General features: G+C 47.4%; 1 long non-coding RNA gene across 2 annotated transcripts in view; it reads left to right on the forward strand.

Moving 5' to 3' along the window:
• Window positions 1-16,023, forward strand: part of LOC114019533 — a 54,284-nt gene that overhangs the window by 14,213 nt on the left and 24,048 nt on the right. The window lies entirely within an intron of this gene.

Raw genomic sequence — 16,023 nt, forward strand, 5'->3', positions numbered from 1 at the left:
TACACTGAAGGGGACTGAATAGCTCAGGGAGTTCAGAAATATGATCACGCATAAGCCACTGGTTCCATTTCCACCCCAAGCCAGTAGTGTTTAAAAGTCATTTGCAACTGTTTAGTAGCCCTGGTGCATAAGTGGTGGGCATAATAGGCCAGGGGAGGCTAGGCCTCCCCTGAAGCAGCCACCGCCACTGGATGCTGGGTAGCAGGTTTTGGCAGTTTGCATAGGCTGGGCTTCTGCCAGAGGAAGTTTTTATTATGTGTCATGCAGGTTCTGGAGCAGCTGAGGAGGTGGACTTCAGGGAGATTACTGATGAACCCAGGAAGCTGAGTAGCACATCCTACCTCCTCAGTCGCTCCTCCAGCCACGGGGGGCTTGGGTCTCCTCTGGCCATGGGGAGCGGGTCTCGGGGCTCTGCCCATGGGGCCTTGGGCAGAAGGGGCAGGAGTGGGCTGGGACTAACCTCCCCAAAGGGTGGATCCACCCACCGCCCATGCTCTGATGGGAAAGGAGTCTGTCTCAGTGCATTTCCTAGAGGGCAGGGCTCAACATCACGTTTTGGCAATGACTTACCCCCTTGTGGGCAATTTCAGCTGAGGGGCCAAAGACCGAATGAGCCGTGACATCTGAGCTCCCTGTCTCCCTTAGTGGTGGTTTCCATTACTACTACTGTTTTTGCAAACCAGAGTGTTGGTCCTGCTTCTGTGCTATATTATGTTTTATGTGCCCTGTGGATAGGGGACTTTGGTGTCCAGGGCTGTTGCTCTAGCACTTTTAGTCACCACTATGTTCATTTTTAAAAAAACAAACCACTCACCACCAGAGCAGTGCTGAATAATTAGGGCCTGGTGTTTGGTTCCTGAGCTAAGTGCCCTCTAAGCTGCCCGTCCATGCAGCAGGCTATCAAGGACTGCGCAGATGCGCAGTGGGGAGAGACGCCCCTCCTCTGGCCCAGGCCCCGGAGCTGCTTTGGCCAGGGAGAGGGCTCGGGGGGAGTCCTCTCTCCCCATTTCAGCCCCAGGGCAGCCTGCACCCCAAACTCTTCATCCCTGGTCCCACCCCAGAGCCTGTACCCCCAGCCAGAGCCCTCACCCCCTGCATCCCAACCCTCTGCCATCGACCTGAGCCCCCTCCCACTGAACCCCAAACCCCTTATCCCTGGCCCCACCCCAGAGCCCGCGCCCCCAGCCAGAGTCCTCGTCCCACAGCACCCTAACCCTCTGCCCCAGCCCTGAGCCCCCTCCCATACTCCAAAACCCTCGGCCCCACCCCTGCCACACATCACCTCCATATTGATGCACATAACAAAATTAATTCCGCACATGGGTGTAAAAAATTAGAGGGAACATTGTTCCTGAGGTCATGCTATTTGGGGTACCTGTAGGGCAGTGCAACTGTTCTGCATTAAAACTTGCCTCTGCCTTTTGGATGGTGCTGCCCTGGAGCTTAGCACAGTAAACGTCTTCTGTGGACAGAATTTTCAACATGGCTTAGTACCCACAAGCAGGTCCAGATTTTCAAAAGCGCTCAGGGTTTTTTTCTAGCCCCAATGTTGAGTGCTGAGCCCTTGAAAATCTGACCCTGAGCTCTTTTGAACTTGGCCCTCTGTTTCCCTTCTGTTCCAAGTCTCTCCAGCTTCCTCCTATTCTTGAAGAATGAGGTCAGCTCTGAGCCTTATAGATCCACCCTGGAAGCTAAGACTCCATTGGAGTGTCTTTGTCAATGGTTTTCCAAGGTCTTATGATCCTTTTACTAATTGCTATAAATCTTGGAACTACATGGTTCTACTTTGGTCTCTGCATACTGGTGAGGGGAGACATAAGATACTTAGAAACTTCAGCTGGGGAGGAATTCAACTACCTGTTTACTTAGTGGTGTGTCTCACACACACCTTTGTTCCAGAGACTGCATTGTGTTCCACTTCATTTCCAGGTGGGTGGGTTTGACCTATAGGGCCCTTCGTAGTTTGGGTTCTGTGTATCTTAGAGGCTGCCTTTCTCCTTGTGTCCTGACTTGGCAGTTGAGAACAGCTGGAATACTCAGTCCAATGATCCCTCAGTTTGTATACTTGGTGCTGGGGGTAAGATGTTCTGGGGTTATCTTTCTCCCTAGGTGCCTTGATCGGACAGAGCTGCCTGTTGAGTTTCAGGGCATGTTGCAAGGTCCAAACTTCTTCAGAGGGAGTGAGTTTGTTGTGACCCGCAGAGTCTTATTTAAGGGTCCTGTTGGCATCATAACCACTTAGATTTGTGATTGTGCAGGTATTTGAAAACTGTTCAGGAGTCTAGAGATTTAATAAGAGATGCTCGGTACAAACTGAAAGTCTCTGTGTTCCAGTGGGTCACCATTATGGGTTTCTAAAATGAATTTACCATCTCCGAGTCTCTGCTTATTGGACAGCATGGGGATGAAATCAATCAACTTTGTTAGGACCATTTGTTTAAGAAAATATTTTGTGACCTTCAAAGGTGTTAAGCAGATCCCACTTCATCTTGGTTTTTTGTGTGTGTGGTTTTTTTTTGCCAACACACGTCACTAACCAGTTTAACCCATTTCATTTAGCCTTCCTTTCCTGTTTTTGCTACTTCATTAAGAAGACAGATGGAGAAGGAGGTAAATTGGAACTCAGCCCCTTGATGCACTGGCCTGGGTTTTCATTGATGTTACAACACGTGGCTGGGACATTAGTAGAGACAGAACCTGTACCCCCTAGCGCAGACCCCAGCCACTTGAGCTAAAGGATTCAGTTCATTAGCATTAGCCAGCTGAAGATCATCCACAAGGGGGTTCAGAGACAAACTTTGTCAATGTGTTGCACAGTTAACATTGAGACTTCCTTAATGCAAGCCATTACTTGCATCTCTGCTGTCCCCATCACATGATCCTCATGGGCTTGTTCTCTCACGGTAGCTCATGTCACCACGTATGGTACTGTTGTATCTCAGGACCCTTGGTCTTGTAGGCAAAGTGGACCTTCCTCCAGACATTCTGGTGGAGATGTGGTAATCAAACCTGCTATGCTGCTTCACATCAGACGTCTGCTCGTGCTTGCTCACATCATCCAAAGCCACTTGTCCAACAAGCTGCTATTCAAAGAGGTTTGGGTTTTTTGTTTTTTTTTTTTAATTCAGACTTCCTCAAGGCCTCCTCAGAAGGCTCTGGCATATCATCTACAGATGTGGCACAGCAGCCTTGGTTGCAAAATATATCCGGCATGGCAGTTGGTAGCAGTGTTGTGCAATCTCCATTAACTTACGGAAACCACTGTGAGATACTATTAAAGAGACTCCAGTCCTCATCTATCACACCAGCCGCAGTCATGTGTCCAGCTGTCAGCCGAAAGGGCATGCACACACAGACAGTACAAGGTTTGTGGCCTCTGGAAATCTTTTCCCTTGAAGTATGTTCTCTTGCATGGGTGTGGGAGGCTCAGAATGAATGATTTAGCTCTTACGTGACACCATTTGCAGCACATAATTCCATGTTCTTCATTTATGTTTTGCCATCAAGTGTTTCTCTTAAGTATCTTTCACCTCTACTACTGTCATATCGCTGTTCAAAATTGGTTTGGGGCATTTTTAAATGACCATATAAAATTTTTTTGGGAAGACAAAGCAACTTTAATGAGCTGAAGTTACCATGATGGAGCAGACCTGGGGCTACAAGGGAATGGATCCAAATACACCTTGCCGCCTTGTATCCCCAGCATTTCAGACCTAAACGTTTTTTTTTTTCACTGCAGAATACAGCAGAAGTCTTCAGACTTGCTGGATGGGTCTACGATGAATTGACCCAGCGCTATGGCTGCTGTCATGGGTGGAGGTATATCAGGTCTGGTGTGTGCAGCCAGACTGTTTCAGCTTGGGATAACCAACTCTGTGATGTCTGACATAAGGAAGCATGGTCAAGGAGGGAGCTGCATCAGCATGGACTCTGGGGTTGCCCACATCTGTGACCATACTGTTCAGTTCTTCACAGTCAGTAACCCCAAGCTTGCCAAGATTGTCTCATTCTTGCCTGCCAAGGATGCTGTGAAAGTTTGGAATGATCCCACGGTGGAGCTCAAACAAGGAACTGGGCCAAAGGAAGTGATTGGACTGCCTGCATTTGTGTCAAGAGGGATCCAGTCTGTTTCTATGTGCCTTGCAGGTCTGGTCCATCTAAATGGAAACCTTTGGGGCAGCAGGGTCTAATGGGACCAAGGAATCAACAAATGGAAGGCTGATGAACACAGCTGGTTTGATTACTTGATTATTGCTCACAGTGGCAAATGTGTAGATAGCCTGTCAGAATCCAGTGCATCCAAAATGCATCATCTCCTTAAGGTGAAATTTGGGCCAATGCTCAGACCTAAGGCTAACGTTATGCAGCGCCAATCAGTAGGGGTCTTACTAGTCGCTTTTCCAAATAAGCTGGGTCTTGGCTATGAGGGGGCATTTGTGGAACACCCAAATGTCCCCTGGATTGGGAACAACACTTCTAAATAGCAGCCAGGGAGCCAGATGGGACGCTGGACTGTCCAGCCAGAACATAGGGATTTGTGGAGACTCGCTGGTTATCCCATGCCAGGGGGTGCAGCAATAAGTGGCCTTTCTTTTGCTGAAGCTGTGCACAGGCACTGGAAAGGGGAGAGACTGGGAAGCCCCATCATCCCTATTGACTTTCACCCAGTTAGCACATTCCCCACCAATTGAAATCTGATCTTTAAATATGCAAAGCCATGTTGAAGACACCTACAATGTTAGGTAAGGACTTTATATCAAAGGAAGCTACTAACCTGCTGCTGAAAATCCCAGAGCCCCACTTTGCATGTCAGGCTGTTTATCGCCCTGGATTTCTTGCAGTTTATTATATGGCAACTCTTTCTCCAGCACACCCAGTCCTCCGTAGTCACCTTTCCCTTATTTCAGTCTCTGCAGACATATTAAATCCTGTGAGGGCTGCATAGATGAAATTGCCACCACTCCATTACTTTGCTGTCAGCATCCATTACACTCGTAAGAATCAGACACCAAATCAGAAAACAATAAAGCGACATTATGAGCGGAGGGGAGAGGAGATTAAAAAATCAGTTGAAAGGGCATTTTGGTCCCTGCGTTATTTATTGCACATCCTGGGTTTGGGTTATTTTGGTGGTCACTGTACTTGTTTTTTAATTTTCCTTTAAGCGTGAAAGCCACAGGCTTGTAATTTCATTGGAACTCTAAGGATGGAGAAAAGAGTGTTCCTTTTTTAGTGCTGGCTGCTCCCAAAGAACGGCCAGTGTGATGTCTTCACAGTTAATTTAACTGCGAATTAAGTCCTTTCCTCACCCAGACTGCACTCATCACTCGCATTGGAGCAAATCCGGACATCCTTACTTAAGCAAAACTCTCATTGACCATAATGGAGTCGCCCCTATGACATCAGGGGCCCAAATCTCCTCTCATCAGGGGCCCAAATCTCCTGATTGACACCAGTATAACTCCACCAGTGTGAACGGGATTACGCTGGTGTAAATCTATTGAGGGGTAGCAAATTCCTATCCTCAGTGGAGCAGGGAAGGAGTCATGCCTGGCCTCACCATGTATGATACTTTTTACAGGTGTTGCTCATATATTTACCCATTTTCCTACCTGCTTGCCACATGTCAGGACACTAAGTGATATTAACTGTGCCTGCCAAGTGCATATGCAAAAAGGGAAATCAAGGCTTCAAAAATCCACATCTCAAGAGTTCCTGTTTATGTCTCTGCATTTTCTTTCCTTTCACTGTGAGTTAGTGAGGGTTGGATTCTGCCCTTGCTGACATGTGCAACCTCAGAAATCAAAGAGGTTGCCTGGCTGTTGGCAAGAGCCAAAGAGGACACCTGAGCTTAGCCATAGGCAGCTGCCCTCTGCTACCTAGGCGATTCAGTGATATTGCATTCCATGAGGGAGGAAAATGGACCCTGTTTCATTCTTGCATTTCATCTGGGGCTATTTTATGAAGCTGGAATTTGGCTATGCCTTGAGTGAGTTGCATTGATCCCTGTTTGGGAATCGCCCACAAACAGCTTGTTGGGTCGCACTGGGACCTGAACGATATATCTACAAGTACATGGCTATAAACAGAACTCCAAGTCAAGCTTTTCCAGCCAGTGGGTGAGGGATGGCTGCTTTGTAATCACCCCAGCTTACTGTTAAAAACATCTCGGTCAGATTTTATCAGGGTCTGAACAGGAACAGCTTTGACGGATTGTCTCTGGGGAGATTAGAAACATTGGTGGTTGCCTCACATGGTGCAAGATAGTTCTGCCTATCCAGCGGATATGTTGTTTAAGTGAAATTGATTTGATTTCTCCCCTTTGTTCCAGTTAGGAATTGGGATACTTTGTGTTTCTTAAGTGGCTGATTCCAATGTAGCCATAATGGGCAGTGACCAGAGGTCATGACTGTCCAATGGCCATTCTGTCAGCGGTGTTTGAGGTTGGTGGAGTGGATTCGAGTTTTATGTGGCTACCTGTCCTCACCAGAGTACCCACCATTCTAAATACTTCCTTTGATGGTAGGCTCATCAGAGTGAGTGACTAGGCCCTGGATAGTGAGGTTTCTCCAGGTCAAACTGAAGCATGTTGGCAGGGTGGAGAGAAAAGGACTCTGTGTGTGTGTGTGTGTGTGTGTGTGTGTGTGTGTGTGAGAGAGAGAGAGAGAGAGAGAGGCTTGTTGCGTGTGTGTGTGTGTGTGTGAGAGAGAGAGAGAGAGAGGCTTGTTGCCTGCGCTGCATTTCAAGCATGGATTAGGAATGTCATTCCACACACAGAGCAGCATGAAAACCAGCCTAGAGAGGTGAATAGTGGAAGGAAATAGAAAGGGGGTCATGGCTGGCATTGCCCACAGAGCAGAGTGTGCGCAAACGGGGAATCGACATCAGTGACCAGGTCTGAGCTCTTAGGAGTTTTGTAAGGCTCGAAAGGCATGACATTTACATTGGATGCAGCGTGCAAGTGGGAGCCAGTGGAAAGACACATGGAAAGAGTGATATGGTCCGATTGACAGGCGAGGAACATAATTTTGGTGACTGTGTCTTGGCTTGGTTAGTAGGGAACAGGATGGGTACTGGGGAGGGTGGTTTCAGCAGTCATGCTGTGAACTGATCAAGGCTTGGATAGAAGCCTTGACAAGAGAAAGAAAGGTGTGATGTTATCTGATTAAAATCTGACCATGTAGATCATTGTTGCAACCACTGTTATATAATTGCAACAAATCTTGTACAAAGGTTGTCAAGTAAGGTGTCTATGGAAAGGTTATGATTTGCTGAATATGATTATACTATGTCTATGCATGACTGTTGTCTCTATCCCTGTATTTCAAAATGTTTGCACCTGGGTAGCACCCACAAGGTAGTTAGCCAGCTCATCTTGGAAGGACTATTCAAATTGAGTGGCCCATCAAAAGAACGTTTAACTCACAATGGACTTTCCTGTGAACATGCTGTCTGAGGTATAGGCAACGGCTTCTGGGGTCACTAAGTGGAGTCATGCATGGACATGTGACTGGCCCATGTGACTCCAAACACCGTCTTGTCACCTGTGATTTTCCACTAACGGTGCTGAGGGCTTTGTTTGAAACAATGGGTTTCCCTCCACATGGCAGAAGCTATTAAAAGGCCCTGGAAACACCTCCATTTTGCCTCTTTCCTGCTCCATCCTCTCTCCTGCTCAAACCTCTGGACTATGGACTTATACTAATGGGAGCATTCTCACCAAGGAATTGAGGACCTTCCAATGATTTGGAAGCAACCAGAGACTTGACTTAAGCTAACACTTAATTCCATCACTGCTACAAGCCTGAACCAAGAACTTTGCCATTACTGTATGTAATTGGTTCTTTAACCAATTTTAACTCTCACTTTTTTTCTTTTTTATAAATAAACCTTTAGATTTTAGATATTAAAGGATTGGCAACAGCGTGATTATTGGTTAAGATCTGATATATTGACCTGGGTGTGTAGCTGGTCCTTTGGGATCAGAAGAACTCTTTGTTTGATGAAACTGCTTTTAAGGAACCATTCATCTGTAAGTGTAGTGTTTTGGTGGTGATACAAAGACTGGAATACCTAAGGAAACTGCTTTTCTGACTTCTTGTTAGCTAGTGTGGTGGAACAGAAATTTACTTTTTTTGCTGGTTTGGTATATCTTATGGGGGATTAACCACCAGTTTTGGGGTGTATCTGCAAATGAGTTCCACTGCTGACTGCTCAATAGCAGCATTTGGCCTCTTTGTCCCTCTCCCATGTAGTCCCACATGCCATGTATAAACTGTAAGGAATTGCCTCTGAATCACCTCCATTGATCTGTGATCAGTTTCCCTTTGTTGTCTTTGAGATGTGATGATCTGTGCTCTGGTGTGTGTGTGTGTGAGAGAGAGAGAGAGGTTTGTTCACTCCTTGTATATCTAAAGCAGAAAACAAATCTTTCCCAACAATAGGAGTGTGAAACAAGAGCCTGCCCCGCCCCCACCGGAGCTATGGAAGCCAACTGCCAAATGGAAACCTTGGCTGAAAGGATGGATGCTTTGGGGAGCAATTGGAGTTTCCAGTAAACTCCAGGCGCTGGCTCCAGAAAGGAGCATGGGTGTGGGTGGGGGAGACAGGAACTGAGGCAGGAAGTGTGCATCAGTGCTTCAGGAAGTGAGCTGCAGAGAAGCCAAAGCCAGCGAGGCTGCAGCGGCATTCCTAAACCATGGAAACCCAAGTCACTCTTCCTGCGGCATGCCTGGAATACTCTGGCTTTGCAGAGTCTTTCTGCTGAGCCGGCAGCTCTGGGGAGCGACTCACTCACTGTGCAGAACAGAGGGGAAAGGGCTGTACATTCAGGAAGAGAAATACGGCTCCCTTTCAAGCGTGAAGATCCAAACTGTGGGCAGAAACCCTCATTGCTCTGCAGAGGGTCAGTAGAGCCGTGCTCAGCTGAAGGGGAGATGAGTGGAGACAGAAACTGAGCTATTCAGCCTGTGAGTGCATCAGGTGAATTGGTGGTCACCTGATAAGAAAGGCCTCTATTGTATGGACAGTCCTGGAGCTTTAAAAAGCCACCTGGCTTCCAGTAAGGAAGTGTGAGTGTGTGTGGGGGGGGGGGGGGGGGGGAGTTTATGGGAACTAAGTTTTATTCAGTGGCGTTCCCTTCTCAGCACAGGTGGGATGGTAAAGCTCCACTAGGGAAACTGAGAAACGCAAAGGAGCAGTGAAGTGACTTTCCCAAGATCTCTCAGAAAGTCAGAGCCAGGAATAGAACCCAGAATTCCTAAGCCCTGGTCCTTTTGTGCTCTAACCATTGGACTAATTCCTCTGCTGTAGAGCACATCCCTTCCCATGCATAGCTTGATTGCTAGGTGTGAACAGGAAGCTCATTATGCAGAGGTGAACAGACATGCAGCCAAAACCCTACTGCTAAATGAAATGGCAGATGGCTTGTGTGTATTTAAGCTAGGATGGTGACTACATGCTGACCTCCATGAAGTAATAAGTACTACAGCTATAGCAGTGATTCATACATGTTAGAGACAAAAGAGCCCAGTGAGCTCATCTTGTCCACTCCCCTCTCACCCTACCGGATTCTCCCCAGCAGAACATTCCTCAGTGCTTTGTCAAACCAGCTTTTGAATAACTCCTGATATAGGGCTTCACACTAGTGCTGGGCTGAAACTTGTGGTTTCTGATTTCTGATCAGTTTTGGAATCTGTTTTTTTTCGGGATCAGAGTGAAACCAAATTTCCTACAAACCAGAAGTTTTGAAATAAACTTACTCCCCAGGAACAACAGCTGCTGAGTAAAACTGGCATTCTGTTGCAGAGGTGAAACTAACAAGAATGTCAGTTTTACTCAGCAGCTGCCAGGGCTCCTGGGGTCTGCAGCTCCAGGGCAGCCCTGCCATATAGACTGCCTCAGGACTGGAGACCCCAGAAGCTTGGGGTCCCTGGTCCAGGGCAGGCCACATGGCAGAGCTGCCCCAGAACTGTGGATCCTAGAAGCCTGGGATCCTGGGTCCCAGGCAGTCCACATGGCAGAGAAACTGTGTTTCTTCAGAAAATTTCCTACAAGCTCTACTTCAGAGACTTCCCCTGGGAGGCTGTTCCAGAGTCTACTCCAGTGTAAAGTTTGGCAACATCTGATGTCCTGCCGAAATCTCCCTTTGAGTTTCATCCCACAGTTTCCCTCCTCAGCCCATGGTAAATGGTCCTTCCCCTCTCTATTACTTGAAATGTTTGAAGACCCCCACCAAATCACCTCTCAGTCATTTCTCCTTCAAGCTGTACGTACTGTATTTACTGCTTTGCACCTTCCCTGGTAGGCCAGCAACTCCAAAGCCTTCACCATCTGTTTCTCTCCTCCAGTTTGTCAATGTCTTTCTTCTATTGTTGTGCCCAAAACCCCATGCAGTATTTTGTAGGTGGCCAAGCCAGCAACATATAAGGATGGATGTCGGGTCCCTGATATATATAGCTCCCTATACACTATATCTCCTCACTTCCGCCCACATCCATAATATAGACCACCCCTGAAAATACAGCCTGTTTCCAGCCCCCCAATCCTGTTCCACTCTGGCTATTTTTTGCTGCTTCCTCCATCCCAACTGCATTTTAAGCCCTTGTCCACTTTACTGCCCTCTGTTGCACCCTGATATATTACACAGACCTGGTGGGTGAGGTAATACCTTTTATTGGACCGACTTCTGTTGGTGGGAGAGACGAGCTTTCCAGCCACACGGAGCTGTTCTGCAGGGCTGGGAATGGAACTCCCAGCCTCCCAGCAAAATGCAAGGTGCAACAGATTGTTTAGCGTAAGTAGTTCGCATATATTGCAAGGGACCATTCAAGGTAGAGTGACCTGTTAACACCTCTGCAGGCCTAGGACAAAAAGAGGGTTAGTGGGTTACAGAATGTTGTAATAAGCCATAAAGCCAGTGTCTCTGTTCAGTCCATGCTTTTTGGTGTCTAGCAGTCTGATATGTCATGGCATTAGTGCTTCCCAAACACCTTCCTTCCACTAGATATCTGTACTTTGGGTTATTTCCCTGTCACCTGAAGTCTCTTGCATTTCTCCAGGTTCAATCTCATTTGGCTACTTTCTGCCATCTCTCTCTCCCCTTTTCCTGGGTTTCTAGAACTCGCCCTTGCTTCATGTCCTTTGTTAGTTTAGTCAATGTGCCATTGACGACTTCTTCCAGATCATAAATGAAAATATTTAAACCAACCCGGACTCTGCACTGCCCCGTGAGGGACCCCATTCGGCGCTCCATCCCAGCTTCATTCATAATAATCACTCTCTCCTTATGGTCTCTCAGCCAGCGTTCACTCTGTTGTAAGGTGTCATTATCAAGTCTATTTGATCTAATTTTTCTAATTCCAAACCAATCCAATGGCTGTACCCAGCCACTCACTAACTTTGTAATTAGACTGCAAATTGCTCTCCAGTTTGTCTGGCACAATCTGCTCTTCGTAGGCCCTGTGCTGTTGGTTAGGGCCATGTGGCTGCTATATTCCAGGGGCTCACACTTGTTTTGCTCTGCTTCATGTGCTGAATGCCCTAAATCGCCAGATCTGGCAATGCCAGCCTTGTGGGAGAAAGGAAAGCTGAAAGTGACCAATGAGCGTGGGTCTGACTTGGAGAGTCACAGTCCTGACATGCATCCGATGAAGTGAGCTGTAGCTCACGAAAGCTTATGCTCAAATAAATTTTTTAGTCTCTAAGGTGCCACAAGTCCTCCTTTTCTTTTTGCGGATACAGACTAACATGGCTGCTACTCTGAAACCAGTCCTGACATTTGTGCTTTTTCCTGAATAAACCTTTGATAAATAGACACAAGGGATGGGTCAGCCGCCTATTAAATAGTCACTGTTTGTGATCTGTGCTAATGCTTTCCCAGGCAAGTCTGTCCTTGTGGGACTGGTTTGCTTGGATGATTTGGATGGATACTCGCACCTCCTCCATGCACCTAGGAATCCAGTCATTGATTTGTATTTATTAAAGTCCATAACATTTTCCCCCTTCTGGACAATGGAGTCTGAAGAAGGGGAGGAAATCTATGACTAGAGGGTGTCTGTTGAGTCTGACTGTCTGTCGTGCAGTAAGTAGGGATAGCCCCATACTGACATCTCCGATCCAAATTCCCTTGAACGCTCAGGTTGTCAAACTCCACCTTCAGGCTTTCTGAGTTAGGACCCTCTCACTTCATCACTAATGTAAGCTGCCTCTCTCAGAGAGAGACTTTCACTATCCACCCTTTCAGGCAAGCCGTCTCAATGTGCACGCTCCTGCATGTGGCCGCAGGTAACTTGTTTCAGACAGGATAATACCTATAATCTAGGGAGTGGGGTGATGTTTTTGTGGCAGGCATCACCTGCGATTGCACATAGTCATATAAGTTCTTTTCCTTACTGTGTGAGCAAGTTTTGACTCTTGGGATGACAAGACATGCTATGTTTTGTTAATTTGGAGTTACACAAGGTTTTGTGTAGAGGCAGTTTGTGGACAAGGGAGCTGTGTGAGCAGCAGGGGGTTTGCTGCTGCCTGGGGCTTTGATTAGAGTCTAGTCTTTGAGAGCTTTGTCTCCTGGGAACTGGGCATCGGGTTTGGTTGAGATCCTTAGAAGAAGGCATTGCCCTGCATGCTGTTTGACCATCTCAATTCAGCACTGCTTTCCAGTAAAGCAAGTTACGCTGAGAATATACCCAGAGCCTGCATCACTGATTTCTATTCCACTGGAAAGCTGGCACCCGAGGCCCCCAACTGCTGCTACGCAGCACAAGGGCAAGACTGGAATCAGAATGGGACACTGTGCTCAGAAGAAGGTGTAACGTTATTCGTTGTTGTGGTTACCATATGCAGCGGGCTCTGATTCCAGGACTGGGGAAGGTACTTGGAGCTTTCGTGTTGGTTGATCTGTGCGCACGTATCATGAGGCATAAACAGAATGAGAATTAGTTACACAGGCGTCTATAAGAGAACAGAAAAGCTGTTTCCAGGTTTCCAGGAAAGGAAATCCCAGCTCCCCAGCAGTCCGTGCACTCCAAATAATCACAGGGATCATGGAGCAGGAAGTGATTGTTAGGAATGAGCAAGGAAATGGGGCCACTGGCTCTTTTTGGACTGGAAGGTGGGAGTAGAAATGCTAAATGGTGCTTTGAGATCTCAGACAGGAAGTGCTATTGATGTGCAAAAGGGAGAGGGGAGAGAAGCTACAAATATTGCACTGAAGTTGGAGGAGTCAAGGGGAAAAATGCCATATGTGGTCTGCTAATTACATGAGAATGGATTGTCCGCAGATCCACATGCTGTGGTAATTAGGGAGGGATACTGCCATTGCAAAGTCTTCACAATAAATGTCAACAGGCAGCCGGAATTCCTCTGGTTCTTTGTCTTGGTGGTCGACCCTGCTAAACCCATCAGGTGAGGCTATGGGGATCACAGGACTGCTGAGGAATAACAATTGCCACCAACCCTCTGATGCTGCAAAGATTGCAGGCAGCTGAGTAAGGCATCTAGTTCCTCACTTATTTTCCAGGGAAGAAGATATGGGCCCAGGAATCAGCCGTGGATCATGAGTGAATGGCTTCCTTTCCAGAACTGTGTCGTAATATCAGTTTGTTCCCAAAGCTAGGTGCCCCTGGGGCATTCCCCAACTGTGTAGAGACTCAGCCGTAAATTAGCATTGACCTCCAATTGCTCCCCACCCACTCACAGCCATAACTCCAGTTGTGCTGCGACAGATCGTGAGTCATCTGACATGTTGTGACACACAGTAACAGGCTGATGCATTTGTACTGCGGCTGCCTTCAGGGGCAGGGAAGGAGCCATCCTGGAACAGCACACAGAGAGTCTCTCATGCTTCACAGAGATCCTACATCCCCGCCCCTCTCCGCTGGCCGGTTTGGAGGCAAAAGGGGCTCCTTGGGAAATGAAAGCATAGAGGAGTTTGTGTGTCCTGCAGAACAGGAAGTGGGGGAGCAAGGAGAGAGATGGGAAGAGGGGGAAATGGGAATGGAGAGACAGAGAGAGGGTGGAGAGGGCATCAAATGAGGGTAACGGGATGGGAGAGGAAGTTGGAGGGAGGAGACAGGGTGAATCTAAAACCTTAAAGAGCAATTAGTCAAAGCTGAATTGTTTTTCTAAACTCCTAATGAAAACAAAGAGTGGGGCATGGCCCAGATGGTGCCAGGGGATCAAATAAATGTCGCACTCAGGAAGCAGGTGCTACTGGGAATGTTTCCTGCCAGCCCCGCTGCTGCTCACAGCCACTTTTATTATTTGTTATTTTTCAGGACTGCAGCTGGGGTTTCCCTCCAGCTGCGTGGAAACATGTTTAAGGCTGGCCATGGCTGGAGAGGGAGGGCCTGTGTGGGCTGATCAACAACCCTGTGGTGTTTGGGCTTCTTGGGGAATGTGCAGAGGACCCTCTGGTTTCACTGGTGGGGCTGGATTGTCATTGGCCGTCCACCAAAGAGTCCCTTCCACCAGCATCTCCAGACAGCCAGCCTCCTCCCCAAAGCAGCCGACAATCACGCCTATATTGGCCCCTCCAGAAGTCAGATAGATGGACCCAGCCCTGCCCATCTCTGCCATTGCTATTACATTTTGCATTTCCATTTTGAGCATCTAGGATTGTATTCAGGGGTAAATTTCCATTTTCTCGAGGGACAGGAGAAAAATGATCCCCATGCAGAACAGTATTGCTAATGTCAAGCATTCAAAAATCAGAGTCAGGCCCACAGAATTATGAGATTGGCTTAAAAATAATGAGATCTAAAAAATAATAATTTGGGGGTTATTTTTTGTTGCCTTCTGATTTCTGAGCCTTAGAGTTTGTTTTTTCAAGCTTTACTCTGCAACCATGAGGGCTAGAAACCTACTTTAAAAAAAGAAAGAAAGCTGAGCTTCTCACATAATCACAGGACTCCAGGGGCTGGGGCTTTAAGAAAAACACCAAATATCAGAAGACTTGAGATAAAGTTGTAAGATTTGGCGACACTGACTGAGGTGCTTGTTTTGTCTGAATGACTGGAGCGGGGAGCATGAAAGGATAATTCCATGCTGCAGAAAGGTGCTGCACTGACAGCCTTGGAGAGTGAAATGCTCTCCCAACAGGACACACACAGCATGGGCAGTAGCAGTGCAAACATCTCCCTCCCTTCCCACCAGTCTGTCTCACCCAGCCCTACAGGCTCCCCAGCTCTGGCATCGGAGGGGACTTCAGTCTGTATGACCCATTCAATCCTGGGTCCCTCTGCTGAGCTGATCAGCATGGGGGCCAATTGTGGAGAGACTTGGACACCTGCCCACTTGGAATTGGACTTGAGACCCACCCAACTCATTTCACAGACGCCAGTACCATTGTACAGCCATCAGATGGGAATGGCTGTGAATCACTACCACTCGGGCTGGATTTGAACTGGTGATTAACCAGTCTATGTCCATACCAAAATATCCACTGTACAATGTATCCTCCCCCTGATGCTGTCTGTGCTAGGGGATGGGTCTTAAGTATAGTGCAGCCCCAATGAAAGGATCATGTCTCTAGTAGCAAAGCAATGCAATGCAACCTCCAAGACAATATAGTACCTTATTCTGGAGTGGACTGCTCTGTGCTTGTTTCCACGCTAAGTAGCTTTTTTCCTGTACTGCATACTTGAACCTGGCCTACACTGCCTACTTATCCCTACTAGAGTATGCATCTTCTTCTCAAGGAGCTCAATCTAAGAGTACCTCCATGGGGAACAAATATTTGATAAGGCTCTTCACTCTAGCAGAGAAAGGTATAACGTGGTCTGATGGCTGGAAGCTGAAGCTAGGCAAATTCAGACTGGAAATCAGGTGTAAATGTATAGCGGTGTTGCAAACCTTTGTAACAATTTGCCAAGGGGTGTGGTGGATTCTCCAGCACTGGCAATTTTAAAATCAAGATTGGCTGTTTTTCTACAAGATCTGCTCTACTAATTGTTTTGGGGAAGTTCCCCGGCCTGTGCTATACAGAAGGGCCGACGAGATGATCACAGTGGTCCCTTCTGGCCA

Source organism: Chelonia mydas, chromosome 7 (genome assembly GCF_015237465.2).
Source record: "Chelonia mydas isolate rCheMyd1 chromosome 7, rCheMyd1.pri.v2, whole genome shotgun sequence".
NCBI classification, from domain to species: Eukaryota; Metazoa; Chordata; order Testudines; family Cheloniidae; genus Chelonia; species Chelonia mydas.